Consider the following 27,696-nt stretch of genomic DNA (forward strand, 5'->3'; position numbering starts at 1 on the left):
GGGAGTGCAGGGAAGCAAATGTGAGTGATGGTCAGTAATTTGATGGGCCCAATCCACATGGAGGCCCAAACGAAGTTACAACATAGAAATGGTAATGAAATGGGGGGTGTAGCCATGACAGGTGGTGTGCTTATCAATTTTGTCCTCAGCCCAAAACGAGGCCTAAAACGAGTCAGCCTCCATGGAAAAGGTGAGGTCAATGCTGAGTCACCCATGACTCAACATCCATGGAGTCATGTGGACCATGTGTTGAATGCACATTCATATTGCAACGGATAAGAGCACGTGTAAATGAATCAACACGTCTCAGCAAAATTAAATTCAAACATTCTCCCTCTCTCTCACTCACCACCTCCTTCTCTGCCGCGCCCGAGGTTCCCTCGGCGGTGGAGATTTCTAGAAAGTAAAATTGAGGTCACCATTCTCCTCCTCTTCTTAAGCTAAACACATAAACGCCATTGATTTCATTCAATTCCTAACAAAACTTCCAAAACGAGACCTACCATATATGAACCCTAGAATTCTAAAACCAAATTAAAAGCCAATGATGCCTAACTCAGACTCCAAAGTTTAGGGCTATGGATCCTAAGCGTTCAAGTTACATGGTGGCAACGTAGTTCATTCGAGTTAGCAAAGAAATTGATAACTCACCGACGAGGCGGAGAATGGCCCCAAAATCATAGGAGTTGAAGAAGAATGATGAAGAATGGAAAAAGCTCCACGATATAGGTACTCTTCGAATTCCACTCCTTCTTGCTCAAATTCCTCTTTCTTCTTCTTCTCTTCTTTAGTCCATAGTGTAAGACCCCAATTTTGGCCCTAAGATCCCTCATGGCCCATATCATATCATATCATGGCCTCAAGGATCATTGCATACCCTAGCTTCCCTCCTAGTGGGTGGGGTACCTTGTGAGTATGGTTCTTTATCACCAAGCATGTAATGCATCTGTATATCATTGCCTTTCATATGTCTACTGACCAAAAGTACAAAAATATTGTCATCTAACCTTGTTTCTTGCAGATGAAGCTAGCCAGGTCAATACAGTCAAAACAGGCCATTGAGCAATAGATGGTGGCCATTCTTGAAGAATTTGGACACCATGATCAATCATCAAGAGTTCATATAACTTGTGATATCATTTGGAATCAAGATCTCAAGAAAAAGAGGCTTGGAATTCATCAGAACATGGCCCAGTCAACCAAAAGTCAACAAAAGTCAACTGTGGTCAACTATGCATTTAATCAGGAATTGGAAGGTGTGAGATGGTTGGAAAAGTCTCATTCATGTCTATATAAACCTCATTTGGCATTTCAAAGATCAAGGTTGAAGGAATTGAAGTCAGACAGAAAGTTTCCCAAAATGGCAAGTGGACCTGTAGTTCCAGCTGCCCAAAATGGAAAGTTTTTCCCTTCAAAATAACTTCATGATACAAGCTTCAAATCAAAATTTGTCCAACATGAAAGTTGAAGATCTTGATCTCACCATTCCAAAAAGTCCAAGAACTTGAAATTCTCATGTATGGTTTGCAAGATATGGCTCAGTGAATTTCAAAAAAGACCCGTAATCAGGAGGGCATAACTACCACATGGATCGTCCAAATTGCAAGTTCTTTATATGCACAAACTCCATTTGACATGTACTTTCATGGTGCATAATTGGATTTCTCCAAAATTGCTCAATGCAAAAGGTCAAATTTCAACTGGACTATTAAATGAACCAGGGGCAAAATCGTCCAACTTGTGAAATAATTGGAATTTTTGAGTGGGGATTTTTGCAACACCTCATGAATGGCATTTGAAAATTGTTGGAATAATCATAATATGCCTAGGCCCCATGGTTTGATATCTAGCTTTTGAAATGGACTTGAAATTGCATGACATTACCATGACATGGTGAATTTGCAAAGTACATGGTCAATGGAGAGGGGACTTGTTTCTACACATCATATATGATATTTTGGACTTGCTTGAATCAAAAAATTGGACTGATATGGACTGGTTTAGAGGAAGGGCATAAGAGCCAAATTCACACATAAGCTTAATTTCACTAATTCACTATTTTTCATTAATCATAATTATAGTTGTATTAGTGATCCATATATAAACTTAATCTATAACAGAATTGGAGGACTAATCACAATTTGCAATCACAATTCAGAAATCTAACAGAAAAATCTCAAGAAAATCTCACAAACTCTCTCAAAATCTCACAATTCTTCATCACACTTTTTTCAATTTTTCTTTGAATTGCTTGATCCTTTGTGTTTTCTATTGTGATAATCATCTTCCAGGAGCACTATTTTGGATCTGTTTTCACTTAATCATGGCCATGGCATCAAGAAAGTGCAGCTGTTGAAGCAAGAACGAGTTCATGACAGTTGAAGAATTCTACAATCTGAAGCACTTTTGAGCTACGAAGCGCATTCCAATCAGCTCCCTACGCATCGTACTGCTGCTGTTTTCACCATTGGAGCTCCGAAACTCGCCGATTCCGGTACTGCACGTCAAGAAGGTTCGGATTCGACTATTACCGTTTGCAAAATTTCGTTGTGGTTCTTGTAGAATACACCTTGTAGATCGCGCAGCAATTCGTAGAATTGAATATCGTTGTGAATTGATTGAGTAATCCTTGATTTAAGATTTGACGCGATCTCTTCTTTCTTTCGATTCGCTTCGTGTATTAATTTCTGGACGAAATCGAAGTCATAATCGTGATCCTGATGAGATGCCGGTTCCAACGGTATGCGGTTCGTGCGATTTGGTCAAGAAATGAGGAAAACCGAATTCGCCGGTGATGGAAAACAGAAGCTGTACGAAGAAGATGATGATTTTCTGCAGAAAATGTGCTTCGATCCTTCATTCCCGTGGTTCCGTTCGAATGGCTGTTTCCCGCTTGGAATGGACGAATGGCGCGCGGACACGTCATTAAGTTGAGCGACGCCGTTTTTGGTTCTGGATTACATAATTACAGTTTCGCCATTCATTCATAATTAATTAAATAAATCCATAATAAATCCTAAACAAATATTCAATAATTCAATAAAACTTCTAAAAATCATAAAATACTCAATACTCATCCAAATAATTTGAGGATTTTTTTTGATAATCTTCTTTTTTTCTCTACTTTTTTATAGAATAAAAAAATAAAATGTTGCTTGGTAGAAAAAATTAATTGTTATAGAGGTTTTTACAATGTGTATAAAATTTCACATGTCTCACCATTTTAATTATATAATCACCATGCATAATCCAAATTAAATGAAATTTTAGATATTAATTCTTAACACTTCCCTGGAATTTTTGACATAGGTTTTATAATTTTTGGCCCTCTGGTTTTTGATATATGATTTATTGAACTTGAGTGCGGAAATATGTGACACAATGTGATATGCTGAGTTCCCCAAATTTTTTACCATGCTTCCCCTTGGCCAATGGCCTTAATTTTTTGCATGTAGCACCATTAACATGTTAGCATTCACTGTGATTTTTTGTGGATTTTTATAATCCATTTTCTAATTGATTAGGATTTTTGAGTGCTGCCTAGCATTTTAGGGCTTTACTTGTGTAACCTTTTGTGTATATGTTGCCAAATCTTCATACTTAACCCCATGACCATGATATTTGGTAGAGTAGTTTTTGACATGTTAAACTATCATTTGGCTTTGGTCCTACTAATTTCCCATGTACCATCACTGTTTACCATTTAATTGAAGTTAGTGTACATTTTGTGACTTCATTTGGTTGTGTTTTTGCATGCTTTGACATGTTGAATTAATTCCTATAGCTCCACTAGTCCAAATGGCATGAAAATTAACATGTAGCTTGTTGAATGTCCTCTGTTTAGGATATAATTTTGTGGAATTTACTGTGTTGTTTTGATATTTTTTTGGATGTGATCTTGCTGGTTGCTCATATGTGGTTTACCTTTGCTTCCTTTGCCTTACATGTTGCATAAAATAAAATAGGGGCATAGTTTGGATATGGGACCAATTGGGATCCCTTTGTGATTGAAATAGCTTGACTTTGATCATGAATCGGTTTCTGTTTTAGGATTTTTCCTTCTTTTGGACCCTAGGCTAGCCCTAGTGGTCTCGTCACTTACATTTGAACTTGTCTTTGGCTTTTCAGGTTAAGAAGTTAAGGCTTAAGGATATTGTTTCACATTTGGGATGTTTTGCTTGATACTTGTAAACTAATGTGGCTGTTTTGTAGGATGTATAGCTCCTTTGAGCTTTGAGCCTTGTGCTTTGCACATTGTTGTTTGATTGTACATTATTGATTGATTCTTTGTATTGTTGTTTGATTTTGAATGGGATGCTGATCATGTTGGATTGTTTTCAGGTACCCTTTAGTTGCTCAGTTCTCTTAAGAACTTGCATTGCTTTGCTTATAAGCAATTAGCATTGAGGTATTGCACCTTCTTCTTCATGTAGTCTGGAGACCCGGCCCGTTATTTGGCCGGGCAAACTGTCTGAAGTCCTCCTTAAGAGGCAATGCTTGTGTGTGTTTATATTTGTCCCAAGCAGGAAAAGTCCTCATTCGAGGCAATTGGTGGATCAAAGAGATAAGTAGCCTATCTCCCACTATTCCGTGTGTCTTCTCCTTGCTCCCATTACATGGTTGTAGCATTGAGATCCAAACCCAAGATCTATCGAGTCTAATCGGGGAAAGAGTTCCATCTTTCTGAACTCCCCCACATTCTTATATTTACATGCTCTCTCGGACATGAGATAGAAGCAATGAGGCACACCCCTCATACCCTTTCATCTGCTTCACCTGAGCCCCTCAATGGCCAGGTTAAGAGCGAAATTTACCTATTACAGTGGACTTTCATAGTCAAACCCTTTTGATTGAGCCTCCTTGTTTGGCTATAGAGTGTGCTATATGACTATTTGTGATTTATTACTCATTTGTACATGATTGCTTGCTTGCCTTAGTGCATTTAACATCATTCATTGCTCCTTGTAGCATGTCCATTATTTCATACCTATGTGATTTGTTTACTCACCCATTGAGGAACCAGTTATAAGTCCCTGTGAGTTGGCATCTGTTCCCATGACATGGAAGGGGTAGAGTGTAAGACCTCATTGGTCACTCATACCCATTGCCTAGTGCAATTGTTGTTGTATGTGAGGATTCATTGTAAGTCCCTGTGATGTGGCATTTGTATTCCTAGGATCATACTGTGGAGGTTAACATAAGTCCAGATAGATTGGCAGTTGACTTCCCTGTTTTGTTTTTGTTTTATTCTGATGGAGATTAGTGTAAGTCCATAGAGTGGCTTCTGATATCCTTACTTGTTTTAGGAGACAGGTATAAGACCATTGAGTGGCATCCAGTATCCGCTTTTATTTACTTTCGTCTGTTACCATGTTCAGATTATTGCTCATTTGTAGCCTATTCCTAAGGACCCACTTGAATCATCTTCTATATGATTTCAAGAGGCGGACCCTCCTAAGAAGTTTTACATACACACCATTCCATTCACCTCATTGTGTCCTACCTTTTCACACATACTTTTAAAAACTTGAAATAAGTGTTGTGCAAACATTCTCACCTTCTTTCCAAATTAGAAACTTGGACCTTAAGTCCATGATTTTCCAAACTTCATTTTTGTAAATACTTCATTTTGAATTGACTTTAATCATACTTTGACTTTTTGTAAATAATCCAAATAACTTCACCCATTCAAATGATTTTGTGGCTTTGTCCATGTTTGTTAAGTCTTCATACATTAGCTATAGGTTTGATTTACCCTAGTTGGTTGATATTAATCTCACCTATTTGTCCTTAGTAGATGAACTGTAAGTCTTCCTTGCCTATTATAGGGTTAACCCCTCTCTGGCAAGTGGAAGCTTTTCTCACATGGTGGACTTGTTGTTTCTTAAGGTTGAGTTTTCTCCCGTGGGTAACGTAAGACCTTTGAGCTTGTGTTTTAAAATTTAACTCACTAATTTTTGGAAATCTTTTAGCCGAACTACGGCGTTTTGATCCTTACCTTTGATGGAAGGTACGTAGGCAGCGGGTTCATCCGTTCGAACACAAAAAATAATTAATTTGTACATTCTTTTCTCATCATCCCAATCATGTTTGCACAATGTTTATGTCATGACAAATAATAATTTTCAAACAACAAAGTGTGAAAAAGGTTCCCTAGGAGTACCTAGGACGCATTGGGTGCCTAACACCTTCCCATTGCGTAATTTACCCCTTACCCCGATCTCTGATCTTTTCCATTAGTTTTCTACGTGTAAAACTTCTTAGGTTTTTGTTCGCTTTTTAACCAGTCCTTAGGATAAATAAAAGTGCGGTGGCGACTCTAATTCATTGTATACATTGCTTATGATTTAATCAATAGATCATATAGTAACGAATACACCGCTACAGAAAAGTGGCGACTCTGCTGGGGATAAATCCTTCCTTGGTGGTATTGCCAACTTTTCACCTTTGTGTGATATATTATTATTTGGTATTTGACATATTTTTGTACAATTTGGGATAACTGTATTGATTGTAATGTGTGAATTGCTTGATATACAATTGTTGTTTGCTTTGGTGATCTGTGAGATAAGTTCTATACCCGAATTCGAGTGCACTCTAGGATAGGAGAATGGCATAGTCTTGTTGACTGGTGTGGAGTAGTCCTTAGCCAGTTGACTTGCGAGTCCATCCACTTGGTGGAGGTCATGTTGGATTAATAATGTCACACAAGTTATTTGTGGTTAGGCATTATTCTTTCAATCATGTGCCTTAGAAGCCAAGGACCTTAGTTTACCAAACCCATCTTGGCCTATTTTTAGGACGTAGTGCGGAGGTCGTTCAGATGTAAGTTCTGATGCGATTGTCACGCGATACTACACTCATAAGAGTCTCTCTTGAGAATATTTTTGGAATACGAGTATTCGTTCCTCCGATAATATCCGAGAGATGGGACGATGATTATGGGAACCTCTGGTAGAACATGTCTGGCAGGTTTAAACCCTAGTACACTCCCTTTGGGTGGTTCTTAACCAAGACTCCATGCTCGTGACTCTCAGCAAACCCGTGATTCGTGGTTGAGTCGTTCAAACATCGTTAATATCAAGGGATCCCGGATCAGGTGTAAAACCTAAAATCCACCAAAGCGGCTGGTTGATATTAAGGATGTTTGAGCCGGTTCATGTACCGTTAATATCAATGGAACTTGGGTGTCGATAAGGTGAAAACCTAAATCCACCAAAATGGATGATTGATATTAGGGATACATTGAGCTTTCCCATGACCTTTGTTTGGTGTGACTTGCTTGATCCTTGAGTGTGATTGTTGCATTCATGCATTCATGCATTCATCCGCATCCATATCATCAGATAAAAAGAAAATTTTCAAGGAACGCAAAGGACTTTATTTGCAAAAATTTTCAAACATGAAAAAACCGGGAAAATTTTTTCACCTGATGTATCTGATGAGATATTCTCATATATGATCAAAATGTTAAAATTTCAAAGCTGGCAAATAAAACCTTCGAGTTCCTTTGAAATCAAAACAAGCATATGCATAAACACTGCATGCATCATGTTGCATAAGCAGGTACCCTTGTTTCTGGTCTCCCGTCCTGTGGTCTGACCCTGCGATCTTCATTTATTTTGGAGACGCACCTCGCCGGTATTATACCAGGGCCAGCTCTGCCAGATTGATGGATCATCTTGAACAAGAGAATTGTGAACTCGAGGAGGAATTTTCCCCAGAGTGCTTTTGATGGATAAATCCCGGACTGGCATTGGCTACTGTTCTGGGGCATATGATAAGCAACCTGAAGAAGCTGCTGCTATCTTAGAAGAGGATACAGAGGATTTGAATAACCTCGTTATTCCTGGTGGTGTCTGCCACAATTGGGTCGCTGTGGATGTTCCGACAGTTATCCATAAGTCAGAGTAATAATGCTCACTTTGTTTAAAACCCTTCTCCCATGCCAAAAGGAGAAGTGATGACATTGTTTGGCTCATATATACAATGATATTTTCATTCAATTAATGCATTGTTAAACATTTGTTTTTCCATTTGTTTTCACTTTTCGCTTTTTCATGAAGTCAGTGATCACAAAAAACCATGAAAAACAAGAAAACAGCTTTTTCATCTGCATAAATGATTTGCTTGTTTAAATACAAAAGCTTTCCATTATCCAGAATCATTATGCAGGGACTTCTAAACCCATTGAACATAATGATCCAACGCCATCTCCCAAATTTGAATTCCTTGTATTCGAGGCAGAGGAAGATGATGTTGAAGGGGATTCCTGATGAGATTTCCCGAGCACTTGAGCAATGAAAAGGAGCTCATTCAGCTGTATCATGAGAATCAGCAAACCAGTCAAACTGGGGCATTACAAATGTAATGTAAAAAAAAATGAATGATGAAAAAAAGGAAAAGAGGGTGAAAGAAGATGAAAAATTCAAAAGTCAGCAAAATTTTTTCAAGATTTCTTCAAATAGAAAAAAAAAAAAAAAAAAAAGAAAATTATACCCTCAAATCCCTAGTTGACTGATGCTGAATGGATTCAGAGTCGTTATGACCAGTTGAATTTGATCGAAGAGAAGAGAGTAACTGCCATGTGTCATGGTCAGTTATATCAGCAGAGAATGAAGAAAGCATTCGACAAGAAGGTCAAGCCTCGTGTGTTCCGAGAAGGTGACCTCGTGCTCAAGAAAGTTTTGTCTTTCGTGCCCGATTCCAGGGGCAAGTGGACTCCAAACTACGAGGGTCCATATGTTGTTAAGAAAGCCTTTTCAGGCGGAGCTTTGATGCTTACAACAATGGATGGGGAGGATTTCACTCGTCCTGTGAATTCAGATGCAGTCAAGAGATACTTTGCCTAATAAAAAAAGTATATGCAAATCAAAAACAGAATATCTCGCTAAGTTGAAAACCCGAAAGGGCGGCTTAGGCAAAAATGAGCGTCTCGGTGGAAAACCCGCAAGGGTAATCCAGGCAAAAGTTAGAGACTTGATAAAAAAAGCATATTTGCATCCCGCTAGATTGAGTACCTCACTCTGGGGCAATCTAGGCAAAAATTAGGGATCAGGCAAGTAACTGCATCCTGACAAGACTTTCTATTTCATCAGCTGTCTGTTCGTCAGAAGATTCTCGATTCGTCGTCAACTGAAGCTTCGAATACATCGAGATTCAAATTGGTAGAGAAAGGATCATTATGTTCAATGTAGCCCTCTTCCAATATATATCACTGATTTCAAATTTGTACAGATCTAGGGAGTCTTGCCATTTGCAGGCTACCATTCCATCAAATAAATTTGAGCTTTTATCCAATTATTTGCACTCTTATTTGTTTCAATTCAACAAATGTTTTGCATGTTTTACTTGATAAAAATATCATTGTTTTAAAAACAAAATTTTTCAAAATTATTGTTTTAAACAAAGTGAACATTCACGATGATAAAAGGATACTCAAAGAATTTCTCAGTGCTCTCCCAAGGGTGGCATGATTCCCAACAGGTAATACATTTGTTCATGCTCCTGGTTTGGTTTGTATCCTTCTTCTCCAGATTTGGTTGTTGGGGTTGTTCCCCAAGCAGAGATTTGGTTGTTGGGGTTGTTCCCTAAGTAGAGCTTCTGTGGATTTTGACTCCCCGAAGCAGAATTGTGTATTGAAGGCTCAGTCTGTTCTCCAGCAGTAGTCTCTCCCCGGCTTGATTGCTCAGGTGTTCAGAATGTTTGTGGTTAGTGGGTTGATATCCCCGCGTCCCGTATTTCTCCCCAAGTGAGTTGCCAGCATAATTGCAAGTCGAGGTGTTGGTGGGGTTGTTCCCCAAGCAGAGTGTTGTTGAAGACTCAGTTTTCTCCAGCAGCAGTTTTCCCCAGCATGGATGCTTTCCTTGTGGAATATTCGGCGGTTGATGGTTTGCCACCTTAGTGCCTCGTCACTTTCTCCAGTGGGTCGCTATCCCCAGACTTTATTTGTCTCCTTGGCGAGTAGAACAGTTATTGATATCCCCATTACAGTCGCGAGCAGAGTTGTTGTCACTCTCCCCAGCGCAGTTGCCAGCGGATTTATCTGTTTGCTCAGCACGGTCGCTTTCCTTTTGGAAGACTCGGTAAGTCAGTGGTTTGATACCCGGTACTTTACCTTTTCCCCGGCAAAGTCGTCAGTGGATTTGTTGCTTTCTCTCTATCAGAATGGTTGTTATTCTCAGCAGAGCAGGATTTATTTTCCTACTCCGTGGTTGATCGGGTTGATATCCCGGTATTTTCATCCATCTTTCTCCAGCATTTGTCTGCAGAGCGGTTGTTGTGGCAGCATTGCCTGTTGAACCTCTTTCAATCCCCGGTATGGTCGGTTGATAGCTCCGTCATCCAGAGATTGGATTGGTTTCCTGATTACTTTTTGATCCTCAGTAGAGCGGCTTTTATTGCAGAGTTTACTGATGTGATCCATCAGATGTGTGTTCGCCCCGAGTAGAGTGGTTTGTTGCAGAATCTACTTGTTTGGTGCTTTCCTTCCTCGGTGGGTTGTTCCCCAAGAGAGTAGTTGATGATATCCCCAGTAGAGTTGCTTGTGCAGCCAAACTCTATCCGGGTGACCTTTGCTCCCTCAGTGGGTTGTTCCCCAATGGAGTTATGTTGGATCCGTTTCCATAGCAGTGTTTGCTAGGATCCCCTGCAGGACTTTGAGATTTTCTCTTGTTCCCCAACAGATTCGTCTTTGTGGCTCTTTGCCTGTTGTGACGTTCTGTGCCCTAGTTGGGGTGATCGCTGATCCATCATTCAGAGATTTGGTGTTCTCCAGATATCTCCGATTCTTTTGCCTCTGCTTCTTCAGCAGTACCCTCAGATCTTTGCTTTATAGCATGTGGATCTCCAGCAGAATGGGCTTGCCAGTTGGTTTTCCCCTGGAAGTGTAATACCGGACGTTTGATTCCTGGACCTGTTATGTTAGAAATGTCTGTTTTGTCAGCATTCATCAAACATAAATCACGCATATTCATGCATATTCATGAAACATTCAAATATTCATGTTGCATTTTTTGCCATATATCCTTTGCTTGTTGTTCCCTGCTATGGTGATATAGATCTTTATAGATCTCCCTAAGCAGATGTCGGGTGTTAAATCTCTCCATATAGAGTCAGCCCATAAGCAGAAAGTGTTTGTCTGTCCTTCTGCGGTTCCCCACTGAGATATACCCTCGTGGATGACGGTTTCTTCCGTTTCCTCCCAACACATATATTGGGATGGAGGTTCCTATTTGAGTTATATCCTCATTAGGACGTGTCTTGATTCAATCTGTCTTTTCGGATCTTTCCTGAATTGACATTTGTCGTCTGTTCCTTGTGCTTCCCAGTGGGTTGTTCCCCAGCGGAGCAGTTTCGGGCCTCTACCCCCATACCGGTAGTTATAAGTCCTATCTTTCCTGGCTTTCTTGGCAGAATTTGTGGTTATACACCTTTTATTCTCCAGCCAGAGTTTTGGTTTTCTACCCTCATACCGGTAGTCGTAAATCATATTTTCTTACTCTCCAACAGAGTTTGTGGTTTGTTATAAACCTCATTTTGGTTTCTCGTGCGGATTCATGATTTATTCTATCCCCACGCAGAGTTGTTGGTTTTCTACCCCGTATTCGGTAGAGGTAAACCCTAATTTGTGGTTATTCCCACCAGAGTATGGCTTCTACCCCGTATTCGGTAGTTGTGAGTCCTATCTCTTTTCCCCTAGCAGTGGTAACCTTTGTGGTTCAATCTGGTTGATGGTGGATTTTCTGTTGTTGTGATGTTATCCCTACCAGAGTTCTGTTCCCTGTGGTGATTTATATCCCCAGTGGAGTTTGTGGTCTTCTGCCCCGTATTCGGTAGTTGTAAATCCTATGTCGCTGTGATTTTTCTCTCCAGCGGAGTTGTATTTTATGATACATGTGGATAATTGCCGGTTGCTAGCAATTTTATCCTCAGTTGAGTCTTTGGTTTCTTACCCAGTAGTCGGTGTTGTTAAACCTCTTGTTCTCTCAGCCAGATTTTTGGTCTTCTGCCCCGTATTCGGTAGATGTAAACCCTAATCTCTTTGTGGTTATCTTCATTCAAGATTCGATGTTGATATTCCTCCCTGTTTTGGGTAGTTGCTCTTGAGTAAGCACTTGTATTCCCAGCAGTCTTCTGGATCATTGCCGGATGCTTGCAATGTTATCCTTTTGAAGTCGCCAGTGGGTCTTTTCACCGGTTGCTAGTGATTTGTTCCCCGGATCCTTGATTGTCTATCAATGTATCCCCAGCTTTCACGGATAATTGCCGGATGCTTGCAATTTATCCCCAGTGAGTCTTTCATTTACCCTTTTTGTCGGTAATGTTGTTACTCCCTTTGATTGGTCATCATTATATGCCTGTTTGGTATCCCGATGCCTCTCTTTTCGGTCGATTTATCCTTTGTTAACCTTTATACCGGTTGTGGATAATCTTCCATGCGAGTATGTTATCCACGTTCTGACGGTAATGGATAATATATCTCATGCACTCTTCAGTTGAAGCCTTTTGTGTTTCCCTGGTCGAGTAAGATTCGTTATTTCCCTTTGCGGAGTCGAATACTCTTTGTTGTTGGATGATTGCCGGATGCTTGCAATTTATCCCCTTGAGTTGTCTTTCGTTTACCCGGATGCTTGGTAACGATTGTCTCTCTTTTTGGTTAGTCACCTATTATATACTTCGGTATCTCTGGTGTCTTTTCCTTTCGAGTATATTATTCACGGTCTGCCGGTAATGAATAATATGTCTCATGCGCTCTTTAGTTGGAATCCTTTGTTGATTTTCCCCAGTTGAGCAAGATTCGTATTCTTTGTAGAATCGAATATTCATCCTTTAACCAGTTTGTGTTTCGGATGTGTGTTTTGGCATATATACCAATTCACGTCTTCGGTAGATCACCTATTATATACTTCGGTATCTCTGGTGTTTCTTACCATGCGAGTTTATTATCTACGTTCTGACGGTAATAGATAATATATCTCATGCGAGTATTCTTATCCACGTTCTGACGGTAATGGATATTATATTTCATGCACTCTTTGGGTTTGTGTCCCCAGTTGAGTAAGGTTCGTTTTCCCGTTGTGGATTCGAATGTTCCATCCTGTAAGTTGATTTAGCTTTTTCAAGCCCTCCTTTCGGATGATGAGTGTCTTGGCATATATACCAATTCGCATTTCGGTCGGTCACCTATTATATACCTCGGTATCCCTGGTGTTCCTTTCTGTCTACTCCCTATTATGACCTTGGTCCCTTGTGGAGTCGGACTTCCTGAGTTTATGTACCTTTCCCAGGTCTTCCTCAGATGTTGGTTGATTGATATCTCTCACCCTTATACCGGTCTCAGATATTCATTCTTCCCGAGTTTGTTACCCTTATACCGGTAACACCTCATTCCTGTTGCTTTTCCCAGGAGAGTCTCTTTGTTAGACAGTCCCCTGCGGAGTTCCTTTGGTGATTTTTACCCTTTGCTATATGGGTGTTTATTCCCCAGTATATGCATTTCCCGGCAGGGAGGTTCTATGTGAATCTTTTCCTGGTCCGAGTCCGGATTTTTATCCGAAGTATCCTTCATGGATAATTGAGTCAGCTTATGTCTTTCCAATGGATTTATTTTCCTCTGGAATTCTTTATCCCCCAGTGTGAGTCCTTTGCTTCCCCAGCAAGCTCTCCAGCCCGATATCTGTTATCCCCAATCGGAGTCGTGTCTAATTCACGCTACGTCAGTTTTGTTTCCCCTAATCAAAGTCGTGTCCTGCTCACGCATTCTTTTTCTTACTATCCCCCAATAAGAGTCTTATTAGAGTCTCTGTTCCTGGTGAGTGTATTACTCCGATGGATCGTCTTTTCTTCTGTGCGAATCATATATTCCCCACAGAATTTGCTTTTGCATGCATACATCTGCATCATGAGGTCTCTTAGGGACCAAAATTCGTATCATTACTATTATTTAAGCCCATTCTACCGCGTCGAGATGAAGATTTCTAAACTTCACTTCTCCGGCTAGAATGACCTTAAATAGGGGCATCTGTAAGACCCCAATTTTGGCCCTAAGATCCCTCATGGCCCATATCATATCATATCATGGCCTCAAGGATCATTGCATACCCTAGCTTCCCTCCTAGTGGGTGGGGTACCTTGTGAGTGTGGTTCTTTATCACCAAGCATGTAATGCATCTGTATATCATTGCCTTTCATATGTCTACTGACCAAAAGTACAAAAATATTGTCATCTAACCTTGTTTCTTGCAGATGAAGCTAGCCAGGTCAATACAGTCAAAACAGGCCATTGAGCAATAGATGGTGGCCATTCTTGAAGAATTTGGACACCATGATCATTCATCAAGAGTTCATATAACTTGTGATATCATTTGGAATCAAGATCTCAAGAAAAAGAGGCTTGGAATTCATCAGAACATGGCCCAGTCAACCAAAAGTCAACAAAAGTCAACTGTGGTCAACTATGCATTTAATCAGGAATTGGAAGGTGTGAGATGGTTGGAAAAGTCTCATTCATGTCTATATAAACCTCATTTGGCATTTCAAAGATCAAGGTTGAAGGAATTGAAGTCAGACAAAAAGTTTCCCAAAATGGCAAGTGGACCTGTAGTTCCAGCTGCCCAAAATGGAAAGTTTTTCCCTTCAAAATAACTTCATGATACAAGCTTCAAATCAAAATTTGTCCAACATGAAAGTTGAAGATCTTGATCTCACCATTCCAAAAAGTCCAAGAACTTGAAATTCTCATGTATGGTTTGCAAGATATGGCTCAGTGAATTTCAAAAAAGACCCGTAATCAGGAGGGCATAACTACCACATGGATCGTCCAAATTGCAAGTTCTTTATATGCACAAACTCCATTTGACATGTACTTTCATGGTGCATAATTGGATTTCTCCAAAATTGCTCAATGCAAAAGGTCAAATTTCAACTGGACTGTTAAATGAACCAGGGGAAAAATCGTCCAACTTGTGAAATAATTGGAATTTTTGAGTGGGGATTTTTGCAACACCTCATGAATGGCATTTGAAAATTGTTGGAATAATCATAATATGCCTAGGCCCCATGGTTTGATATCTAGCTTTTGAAATGGACTTGAAATTGCATGACATTACCATGACATGGTGAATTTGCAAAGTACATGGTCAATGGAGAGGGGACTTGTTTCTACACATCATATATGATATTTTGGACTTGCTTGAATCAAAAAATTGGACTGATATGGACTGGTTTAGAGGAAGGGCATAAGAGCCAAATTCACACATAAGCTTAATTTCACTAATTCACTATTTTTCATTAATCATAATTATAGTTGTATTAGTGATCCATATATAAACTTAATCTATAACAGAATTGGAGGACTAATCACAATTTGCAATCACAATTCAGAAATCTAACAGAAAAATCTCAAGAAAATCTCACAAACTCTCTCAAAATCTCACAATTCTTCATCACACTTTTTTCAATTTTTCTTTGAATTGCTTGATCCTTTGTGTTTTCTATTGTGATAATCATCTTCCAGGAGCACTATTTTGGATCTGTTTTCACTTAATCATGGCCATGGCATCAAGAAAGTGCAGCTGTTGAAGCAAGAACGAGTTCATGACAGTTGAAGAATTCTACAATCTGAAGCACTTTTGAGCTACGAAGCGCATTCCAATCAGCTCCCTACGCATCGTACTGCTGCTGTTTTCACCATTGGAGCTCCGAAACTCGCCGATTCCGGTACTGCACGTCAAGAAGGTTCGGATTCGACTATTACCGTTTGCAAAATTTCGTTGTGGTTCTTGTAGAATACACCTTGTAGATCGCGCAGCAATTCGTAGAATTGAATATCGTTGTGAATTGATTGAGTAATCCTTGATTTAAGATTTGACGCGATCTCTTCTTTCTTTCGATTCGCTTCGTGTATTAATTTCTGGACGAAATCGAAGTCATAATCGTGATCCTGATGAGATGCCGGTTCCAACGGTATGCGGTTCGTGCGATTTGGTCAAGAAATGAGGAAAACCGAATTCGCCGGTGATGGAAAACAGAAGCTGTACGAAGAAGATGATGATTTTCTGCAGAAAATGTGCTTCGATCCTTCATTCCCGTGGTTCCGTTCGAATGGCTGTTTCCCGCTTGGAATGGACGAATGGCGCGCGGACACGTCATTAAGTTGAGCGACGCCGTTTTTGGTTCTGGATTACATAATTACAGTTTCGCCATTCATTCATAATTAATTAAATAAATCCATAATAAATCCTAAACAAATATTCAATAATTCAATAAAACTTCTAAAAATCATAAAATACTCAATACTCATCCAAATAATTTGAGGATTTTTTTTGATAATCTTCTTTTTTTCTCTACTTTTTTATAGAATAAAAAAATAAAATGTTGCTTGGTAGAAAAAATTAATTGTTATAGAGGTTTTTACAATGTGTATAAAATTTCACATGTCTCACCATTTTAATTATATAATCACCATGCATAATCCAAATTAAATGAAATTTTAGATATTAATTCTTAACACTTCCCTGGAATTTTTGACATAGGTTTTATAATTTTTGGCCCTCTGGTTTTTGATATATGATTTATTGAACTTGAGTGCGGAAATATGTGACACAATGTGATATGCTGAGTTCCCCAAATTTTTTACCATGCTTCCCCTTGGCCAATGGCCTTAATTTTTTGCATGTAGCACCATTAACATGTTAGCATTCACTGTGATTTTTTGTGGATTTTTATAATCCATTTTCTAATTGATTAGGATTTTTGAGTGCTGCCTAGCATTTTAGGGCTTTACTTGTGTAACCTTTTGTGTATATGTTGCCAAATCTTCATACTTAACCCCATGACCATGATATTTGGTAGAGTAGTTTTTGACATGTTAAGCTATCATTTGGCTTTGGTCCTACTAATTTCCCATGTACCATCACTGTTTACCATTTAATTGAAGTTAGTGTACATTTTGTGACTTCATTTGGTTGTGTTTTTGCATGCTTTGACATGTTGAATTAATTCCTATAGCTCCACTAGTCCAAATGGCATGAAAATTAACATGTAGCTTGTTGAATGTCCTCTGTTTAGGATATAATTTTTGTGGAATTTACTGTGTTGTTTTGATATTTTTTTGGATGTGATCTTGCTGGTTGCTCATATGTGGTTTACCTTTGCTTCCTTTGCCTTACATGTTGCATAAAATAAAATAGGGGCATAGTTTGGATATGGGACCAATTGGGATCCCTTTGTGATTGAAATAGCTTGACTTTGATCATGAATCGGTTGCTGTTTTAGGATTTTTCCTTCTTTTGGACCCTAGGCTAGCCCTAGTGGTCTCGTCACTTACATTTGAACTTGTCTTTGGCTTTTCAGGTTAAGAAGTTAAGGCTTAAGGATATTGTTTCACATTTGGGATGTTTTGCTTGATACTTGTAAACTAATGTGGCTGTTTTGTAGGATGTATAGCTCCTTTGAGCTTTGAGCCTTGTGCTTTGCACATTGTTGTTTGATTGTACATTATTGATTGATTCTTTGTATTGTTGTTTGATTTTGAATGGGATGCTGATCATGTTGGATTGTTTTCAGGTACCCTTTAGTTGCTCAGTTCTCTTAAGAACTTGCATTGCTTTGCTTATAAGCAATTAGCATTGAGGTATTGCACCTTCTTCTTCATGTAGTCTGGAGACCCGGCCCGTTATTTGGCCGGGCAAACTGTCTGAAGTCCTCCTTAAGAGGCAATGCTTGTGTGTGTTTATATTTGTCCCAAGCAGGAAAAGTCCTCATTCGAGGCAATTGGTGGATCAAAGAGATAAGTAGCCTATCTCCCACTATTCCGTGTGTCTTCTCCTTGCTCCCATTACATGGTTGTAGCATTGAGATCCAAACCCAAGATCTATCGAGTCTAATCGGGGAAAGAGTTCCATCTTTCTGAACTCCCCCACATTCTTATATTTACATGCTCTCTCGGACATGAGATAGAAGCAATGAGGCACACCCCTCATACCCTTTCATCTGCTTCACCTGAGCCCCTCAATGGCCAGGTTAAGAGCGAAATTTACCTATTACAGTGGACTTTCATAGTCAAACCCTTTTGATTGAGCCTCCTTGTTTGGCTATAGAGTGTGCTATATGACTATTTGTGATTTATTACTCATTTGTACATGATTGCTTGCTTGCCTTAGTGCATTTAACATCATTCATTGCTCCTTGTAGCATGTCCATTATTTCATACCTATGTGATTTGTTTACTCACCCATTGAGGAACCAGTTATAAGTCCCTGTGAGTTGGCATCTGTTCCCATGACATGGAAGGGGTAGAGTGTAAGACCTCATTGGTCACTCATACCCATTGCCTAGTGCAATTGTTGTTGTATGTGAGGATTCATTGTAAGTCCCTGTGATGTGGCATTTGTATTCCTAGGATCATACTGTGGAGGTTAACATAAGTCCAGATAGATTGGCAGTTGACTTCCCTGTTTTGTTTTTGTTTTATTCTGATGGAGATTAGTGTAAGTCCATAGAGTGGCTTCTGATATCCTTACTTGTTTTAGGAGACAGGTATAAGACCATTGAGTGGCATCCAGTATCCGCTTTTATTTACTTTCGTCTGTTACCATGTTCAGATTATTGCTCATTTGTAGCCTATTCCTAAGGACCCACTTGAATCATCTTCTATATGATTTCAAGAGGCGGACCCTCCTAAGAAGTTTTACATACACACCATTCCATTCACCTCATTGTGTCCTACCTTTTCACACATACTTTTAAAAACTTGAAATAAGTGTTGTGCAAACATTCTCACCTTCTTTCCAAATTAGAAACTTGGACCTTAAGTCCATGATTTTCCAAACTTCATTTTTGTAAATACTTCATTTTGAATTGACTTTAATCATACTTTGACTTTTTGTAAATAATCCAAATAACTTCACCCATTCAAATGATTTTGTGGCTTTGTCCATGTTTGTTAAGTCTTCATACATTAGCTATAGGTTTGATTTACCCTAGTTGGTTGATATTAGTCTCACCTATTTGTCCTTAGTAGATGAACTGTAAGTCTTCCTTGCCTATTATAGGGGTTAACCCCTCTCTGGCAAGTGGAAGCTTTTCTCACATGGTGGACTTGTTGTTTCTTAAGGTTGAGTTTTCTCCCGTGGGTAACGTAAGACCTTTGAGCTTGTGTTTTAAAATTTAACTCACTAATTTTTGGAAATCTTTTAGCCGAACTACGGCGTTTTGATCCTTACCTTTGATGGAAGGTACGTAGGCAGCGGGTTCATCCGTTCGAACACAAAAAAATAATTAATTTGTACATTCTTTTCTCATCATCCCAATCATGTTTGCACAATGTTTATGTCATGACAAATAATAATTTTCAAACAACAAAGTGTGAAAAAGGTTCCCTAGGAGTACCTAGGACGCATTGGGTGCCTAACACCTTCCCATTGCGTAATTTACCCCTTACCCCGATCTCTGATCTTTTCCATTAGTTTTCTACGTGTAAAACTTCTTAGGTTTTTGTTCGCTTTTTAACCAGTCCTTAGGATAAATAAAAGTGCGGTGGCGACTCTAATTCATTGTATACATTGCTTATGATTTAATCAATAGATCATATAGTAACGAATACACCGCTACACATAGGTGAATCTGTTGCGTGCGTTTATGATAGGGTCTAGCTCAATTTGAAGCTTCAATGGCTATGGAATGTGAGCTCTGAGTGAGGGATTGAGGGATTCTGCAGAGATATTCATAATGGAGAGCAAAGTTTTATGAATGAAGAGTGTTATGAAAAATATCCTTCTGAATGGTGAATGATGATTTATATAGCTCGTTAGATTTAATAGAGATTAAACTTTATTAAACCGTGAGAGTTAAAAACGGTTAGATATTAGCTCTGTTAATTGGCTCTGTTAGAAGTTAGTTAAAAGATTTAGTTATGGAATCAGAAGTTTGTTAGTTGTTCAAGTGCCTCAGTGAGTTAAGTTATTGTTAAATCAGTTAGACAATTAGAACTAATTTCTGTTATCCAAACTTTCTGTCAAATGAATGGCTTGCTATCAATATCCTGTTAGCATAGTTAGTTTTGTCAATTAAAATTATCGTAATTAGCTTGGTTAGGTTTTCGTTTGTAGTTATAGAAATGAGCTTGTTAGTTATTAGATTTTGAAATGATGATGCTAGTGAATCCTATAATCACTGCTTATTGTTAGTAATGTGTCAATGAATGAAGTGGATTCATGTTAAATTCATTATGTTGGTTAAAATTGAATTGCCCTGCTGGTTGATCCATTACTATGTGAACTTGTTGTTAGTTGAATGATGAAGAATGCATTGTTGAATGACTCTTTTGAATTGTGCAAACTAAACTGAGTTGATTTTACGAAGAGTTTTGTTTCACTTCCTTTCCTGCTATGCATGGCCTTGTGTGTTTCGGTGAGTTCTGACAACAGGTAAGATAGGCTTGGCTCTGAAGTCTTGTGTTCATGTGTTTAATCAATTTCATAACAGCTTGATTTTGCTATAGCTTGGTTCGGTTTGTATTGGTTCTAGCATTTGGTTTATGGTTTGCATCAGGTTTTTGGCATGGTTCACACTTATTCATTTCTAAATTTGCTTTCATGTTCTGACTTGATAATTGGTTCAACTGTATTACATGATTCTATAGGATTTTGCTAGCATGGTTGAATGTGATTCTTATTGTTGCAGATCAGTTTAGATTTTGTCTTTGCCTTGCAATCCTTTGGATGGTGTATGGGTGATGCCCTTTGATGAGTTACTTCTGACTTATCTGTGTGATCGTTATGATTCACAAGTGCAGGAATAATGTCAAAGTAATATAAAAGAATATCGATCCCACAGAGACGAATCGTCAATCTATCGAATACTATCGTTACGGTGTTTATCTAAGGTGGTATTAAAGAGATATTGGGTTTACAAAATAACGGTAAATAATAAATGTAGGTAAAGACAGGTCGAATGTAATTCACGTCAGTTAAGTGATGTTTCGATTGTCTAAATAGAACTACTTATGAGGCAATATTTTCTACTCTTGAAAAGAATCCATTTAACGGGAACTATCGCTTTCGCGTATTCAGAACCGAGTTTACCCTTAAATTAAGGCCTTTTATTGTCACTTATAAAAGGTGCGCAGAACGCTAAAGTAGTAAATCTATTTTTAAGAAATGAGACTCGTAAACTTAGTTGAAAAGTGATTTTGATTTGGAAAGTTTACACAAGGAGTTTACTGATTTTAAACCTATCAACGCGTCCGAAAATAGTTTCAAAAATAGTTTTTCCTTAAAGTGATAAAGATTCCTAGTTACTACGCCAGGGTGCTTTCGCACTCCTCGAATAATTAAAACTAACCAAGTTTGTTTTTATAAAACTCAAGTTAAAAATCAAAACAGCCTTTAAAGTATTTCTACAGATTTCAATATGTGAAACATTACTTTAACCGCGATCCTTACATTCTAACCTTTAAAAGAGTTAGCCATACATGGTAACACAAACGAACACAACAGTGTTAATCATGATGAAAAGTTTGTTTTAGAATGTGAGGCGTAGAAAGTGAGTAAAGTGCGTAAAATAAATAAAGTAAAGCGAGTGCGGAAAATAAATAAAGTAAAGCGAGTGCGGAAAATAAATAAAGTAAAACGAGTGCGGGAAAATAAATAAATAAAAGCGATGCGGGAAATAAATAAAATGAAAGCGATGCGGGAAATAAATAAAGTAAAAGCGATGCGGAAAATAAATAAAATAAAAGCGATGCGGGAAATAAATAAAATAAAAGCGATGCGGGAAATAAATAAAATAAAGCGATGCGGAAAATAAATAAAATAAAGCGATGCGGAAAATAAATAAAATAAAGCGATGCGAAAGAACCTGCTCCAAATGGAGGCTTCGATTCTGGTACAAAAATAAACCTCCAACTCCTGAAGCTAAAGACGACGACAACTCGAAGTGACCCACTCAATCTCACAAAGGTGCGATAACCCCCCGATGTGACGGATTATCGCTATTACAAATGATAACTATATGCTTAATGTTGTAAAACTAAGTTGGATGATAGAAAACGAAATGAAATGAGCTATTTATAGAGATTCTCAACAGTTTGTAAAGACCATGGTGCCCTCCAACTTCTCCTTAGTGGGCTTTAGTGGGAACGTGATTTCCAAAGGTGGCGTCCACCATCCCTTCATGGCGCCCGTCATGTGAGTAAATGGGGTGAATCATGGGAACGTGGCGGTTACCTCCTAGTTGAGGGCTGGTGACTCATGGCTTCCCCTATAGCGGTCTCCATGTGCAACGCCATGCGTGTAATTTTGCCGAAAAAACCCTAATTTTAGGTCTTTTTGCTTCGTTTCTTCCAAAAGTGTCTGAAAGTGCTAAATATCTGAAAACAAGAGAAAAGAGAGCATAATACAAATAAAATGATAATAAAGTCCTAATAAACATGTGAAATTCGAGTCAAAAATATGGTGTAATTCGGTGTGATCAAATTCTCCCACACTTAAACCTTTGCTTGTCCTCAAGCAAAACTCTTTATAGTTTATGCAAGAAAATCAGTATCAATCTAGAGTTAATTCGAGGCAAAAAGACTTACGAGTTCATTAAAGGAATGTATCGATAGGTACCAACGAATCAAACTAAGGGTATTGTAGTGACACTTCCCGCAATTGTGGTTGTAGGCTTCGTTCTTATACAAGTCAATCCACATCACCCCACCATACCTAAGCCTTCTTTTTGTTTTCCTAAAGTCTTTTTCATTCAAGTGCAATCACATTAAGCCCGTTATATGTACATACTCATAGTAAAGTGACCTGTTAGTGATTATGATCTTAAGCATGGGGCTCTGGTACATAAGTTGGTGTAGCCCCTTTATTCAACCTAATTTGCAGTCGTGGGGGATTGGATCGTAATCCACCCTACCAAGTTCAGCACCAGATACCTCTGAACCAACCAACAAATAGGCTTATTATTATTTATTGTTTTATTTTTCTCCTGCATGTTCCGCATATGTTTTTATTTTGCTGGGTTAAATGACCGTGTGAGAGTTACCTAGCCCGGATTTTCATGCGGTTTGAGAACAAAGCAGGGATTTTTGTGATCATTCACTTATTTTAATCGGTCCCCTATGTAGAACATGCTTAAGCCGGAGCTGACTGCTAGGATAAACTACTTAAGGACTTATTTGGAACAAAAACTGGGGCTACAACATATGGGGTATCGAAATCAACTCTTATAATCATGAAGCCTAAGGTGTTAAGACAATACCGATTTTTGAAAAAATTTTCCCAAGTCTTTTACATCCTATTATAAACCTGTCTTGTAGCCTGAATGTTCAAGATGTACTGTTTTCTTGGCTAAATTTTTTTGGTAAGGTTAAAGAAATGAGGGAAATAAGGATACACTCACACAGATGACTCATCAGACACATGTTATTTTATTGAAAGGGAAAAACATACTAAAAATAAAATAAACAAAACATACTAAAAATAAAGAAAAGCAGTAAAAAGCGATAAAAGTAAAGGAAAGCGATAAAAAGTAATAAAAATAAAGGAAAGATGAAAAGCGATAAAATCTCCTCCCACACTTAAACCGAACATTGTCCTCAATGTTTCGATATGAGATAGGGTAGGAGTAACCTGGAAGAGAGAGAGAGAGATAGATAGATAGAGAGAGAGAGAGAGAGAGCTAGGGGTGAGCACCGGTACCGTCACCGCCCTGGTCAGGATGCCTGGGTCAACGACGTCTAGATCTAGTACTAAGTCCTTCCTGCAACTGCTGAGAGCGACCTAGGAGAGATCCTTGGGTGGCCTCGATAAGAGAGAAGTGACGCTCATTAGACTGTCGCATGTGTTGCTGCTCATTAGTGATCACAAGCAAAGACTCAGTGACAGTCTGATGTGCTCGCTCACTACGCTGTTGGTAAGCTACCATAAAACTCATATTATCTGACAGTTGTTGGTTTATGGTGTTCAGGAGGGTGTCACGCCTTTCCTCACGAGCCAGGTGCCCGCGCCACATCTCCTCGGTGATGTAGAAACCGAGATTGGTACCTGCAAAAGGGTTAGAGGAAGAAGGTGCCGTGTGTGCAGGTGATGCAGCAGGAATATCATGAGCTGGTGACTGGTCGCGCCGGTCATACTCATCATCGGTTACGCGCCCTTCATCCATAGGAACATTAGGTGGCAAAGGACCGGTAAAGGGCGGAGCATCAAGATCGTATGTCCAATTCCTCGCATGTCGCACATCCGTACGCTGAGAGTAAGGTAGGACAACGCTGGGTACACCTGCACCGTGTATCATAAGGTAGAAACCACCTTCTCGCCGCACCTTGCATAATTTCATATCTTTCAAAAACTTCAAGTTAATGGTGCGGTGAGGGAGTGGTTCCAAGGTGGCCAACTCAGCGTGTAGATTCAACGCTCTAGCAATGAAGGTAATCAAACCACCGAAAGAGATGGTTCCTCCTTTCTTAAGGATGGCAGACATATGGGCCAACATGAAAGGAACAAGATTGATTCTGCGATCAGTGAGGCAACCCTGTAAAAATAGTAATTCTCGGGCATTTACTTTGTTAGAGTTTTCCCGGATAAATATAGTACATGCCAAAAGGTATATAAAAATACGTATGGCCGGGTTATGGATATTAGAAGCCAAAATTCCTTCAAAGGAAGTGACATTCACATTAGATAATCTGTTCCAAAAGGTAAATGCCTCGATTGCCTATTCAGCATCTAAGGGCGTCTCATAAATAGCACCATCACCATAAGGCATTCCGAGAAAACCCGCTAAAGCATCGGTAGTGTACTCGTATTCTATATTAAACATTCTAAAATAAACGGTACCTACCGTGCTAGCAGTACCCGGATGGACAGTGTAAATTAGGGAACTTAAAAATTCCCTAGTGAGCCTATCGTAGGTGAGCGCTTTACTAGCAAAAATATCGTGTGATCCTAAATTGTCTAGCATGTGGAATAGACTATGATATGTGCCTAAGGTGTACAAACAGGCTTCGTCGACATACCTGGTAGAGAGGATCTCCCGAGTTTGCAATCTTTGCAAAATCTTGTTTTGTCTCTCACCGGGCTTTCCTCCACGAAGAGTGATGTTGTTAGACTCCATTCCGGCCATTAATGGAGGTTGTAGAGAAAAATGAGTAATTATAGAAAAGAAAGGAAAAAATAGAATTTAATGGATTTTTGGTGGAGAGTTGAAGAAGTGAAAATGGGGAATTGTTGGTTTGTAGTGAAAGTGAGAAGATTGGAAATTTTTATGAATTTGGTGGAGTTTGGAGAAGAAGAGAATAGGTTTGGAGAGGTTGAAGAAGGTATAAATAGTGAAAAATGTAAATCTGACTGTTACGTCATGGCGCCCGCCATGGAGCTTATGGCGCTCGCCATGTCTTCAGATATGGTTTGGGCCGACTGTGTTGTTTGCTTCTTGGGCCTCAATTCTCTCGTCTTTATTTTTGCAATGGGGGGTGTATATAGGTATCCACGAATGCTATTTTATTTTATTTTTATTTTAAGCTTGATAAAATAAAATGAAATGAAATAAAATGAAATAAAGTAAAACAAAATTAAATAAAACAAAACAAAATAAAACAAAATACAATAGTAAAGTAAAACAAAAATAAAACAAAAATAAAACGAAATAAATAATGGACATAAAAAACATAATAATTAATATAATGCATATATATATGTATGTGAAGAGTCAATAATTCACGAGTCCAGAGATCTTAGGAAATAAAGCAAGCATAATGTCATAGGAAACGATAAAAATAGGCATGAATAATAAGTACGGAAAAATAGGGAAATTCAAACGGTATTTCTCGGTCCATGATGGCATCAACGCTCGGGATATAGTGGAGTCTCCTCGACTTCGTAGCCTCGAAGCTCCGTGATCTGGCGTCGGAGATCGACGATCTCATCATGCAGCATATCAGTCTCGGTGTCGTATGAGGCAACTGCTACCTCGACCTGCAGGGCAACATCAGCAAGCTCCTGGCGAAGCTCGGCTATCGCCATGCGAAGCTTAACCAATTCGGACTGCATGCTCGGAGTCTGGAGATTAGGATTGTTGGTACGGACTTTAATTCTAATTGGTGCAATCTTCGGCGCATCTACTGTCTCTCCCTGCCCTTCTATGGCGTAGACCCAGTTGGCCTGATTAATGACACAAGTCACCTGAGGGTCAGGTAAAGTGAGTAGTGTATGGTCTCACCCTCAATTAACAGCCTGTATTGATCCGGATGGAAAGAGGATCTCCTCATCAGAACACGGTCCAGACAGAAATCAACATCCATCAAGGTGTAGCTACAATAGGGCATCAGGTGAGATAGTCTTCTATCGAGTCCCGGGGCTGAGGCTATGTGAGTCACAGTGCTTCCGACATGTATGGGGCTTGCGGAAGAGCGAGCATTAAGGTGTAGGCTCTCGATCAAGAAAGCTCCACAGTCTACCGGGCGTGACTGAGTAGTATAGAACATGAAGAAGATCTCTTCAGCACTCACATGCGTATCAGGGTCACTCTTTCCTAGGAAGGTGTGGGCAATGATCATCTGGAAGTATCGGAAAGCAGGGTTGTGAATCTTGTTGGAGATCTGGGTTGAAGGGTCAGGACTACCTCCACATGTGATATCGCTCAAAAACTTCTCGACGTCTCGGCTCAAAAAGTAGCTCATGGGGACTCAGACGAAGCATCATAGGCAGTCTGGAAACCAAGCAAGTCGCCGAAACGCCTGTGGTTGAAGGTATATTCTGCCCCAAACAGTCTGAAGTTAATGTATCCTCCGTCACTGGCGTGACCAACATAAGGCTCGTAGACAAGCGAGCTCAGGAACTCCAAAGTCAGGTTCCTGTAAGTCACGTGCATAACACTAGCGCCTAAGTCTAGGAAATTTGGCGTAAGTCTCCTAGGTTTAACCTCTTACATATAGCTAAGGGCATTAAACTTACACTAGCGCCTAAGTCTAGGAAAGCTTTGCCGATCACATGGTTTCCTAAAATGCAAGGTATAGAAAAACTGCCAGGGTCTTTCTCCTTCTTAGCAAGTTTATCCTCAGAAATAAAGTTGCATTCCAAGGGTTTTGGATCGTCGAGCCTACGCTTGTTAGTTAAGATGTCTTTGAGAAATTTGGCGTAAGACAGAATTTGGGTGATAGCTTCGGTGAAAGGAATCTCTACATGAAGCTTTTCTATCACTTTTATAAATTTTTGATATTGGTTGTTGACTTTGGTTTGTTTAAGTCTTTGCGGATATAGGATTGGTGGTTTGTACGGGGGCGGTGGTTTGTAAGTTTTATCCTTGGCTTCACCTTCTTGGTGGGTTTGTTTCTCGGATTCCTCTGGTTCCTCTTCTTGGTTGGTAGGCATATTCTCTTTAGAAGTTTTGGACTCGCTCATTGCTGGGTTCTGAGGCCCTTCGTAAGCGGTTCCACTTCGTAATGAGATAGCGTTAGCTTTCCCTCGAGGGTTTGGTTGAGGTTGTCCAAGAAATTGGCCTCCAGGTGTAGTTTGTGGGGCTTGGTTTTGTGCTACCTGTGAGATCTGGGTTTCAAGCATCTTGTTATGAGTGATTATCTGACCAACCTTGGTTCCTAATTGTGTTATAAGTTCATTAACGTGAATGTTTTGGTTTAGGAATTCTTTATTTTGCTGATTCTGGCCCGATATGAAGCTTTCCATGATTTTCTCAAGGTTAGACTTC

General features: G+C 39.3%; 1 long non-coding RNA gene across 2 annotated transcripts in view; it reads left to right on the forward strand.

The window, feature by feature from the left end:
* Positions 1-306: 306 nt before the first annotated feature.
* The window catches only part of LOC127131014 (uncharacterized), a 49,714-nt gene continuing 22,324 nt past the window's right edge, over positions 307-27,696 (forward strand). For both annotated transcript variants that reach the window (XR_007806499.1, XR_007806498.1), the window contains exon 1: positions 307-729. This is a non-coding gene — a long non-coding RNA (uncharacterized LOC127131014). The remainder of the gene's footprint in view (positions 730-27,696) is intronic.

This window comes from Lathyrus oleraceus, chromosome 1 (assembly GCF_024323335.1).
Source record: "Lathyrus oleraceus cultivar Zhongwan6 chromosome 1, CAAS_Psat_ZW6_1.0, whole genome shotgun sequence".
In the NCBI taxonomy this organism is placed as follows: domain Eukaryota; kingdom Viridiplantae; phylum Streptophyta; class Magnoliopsida; order Fabales; family Fabaceae; genus Lathyrus; species Lathyrus oleraceus.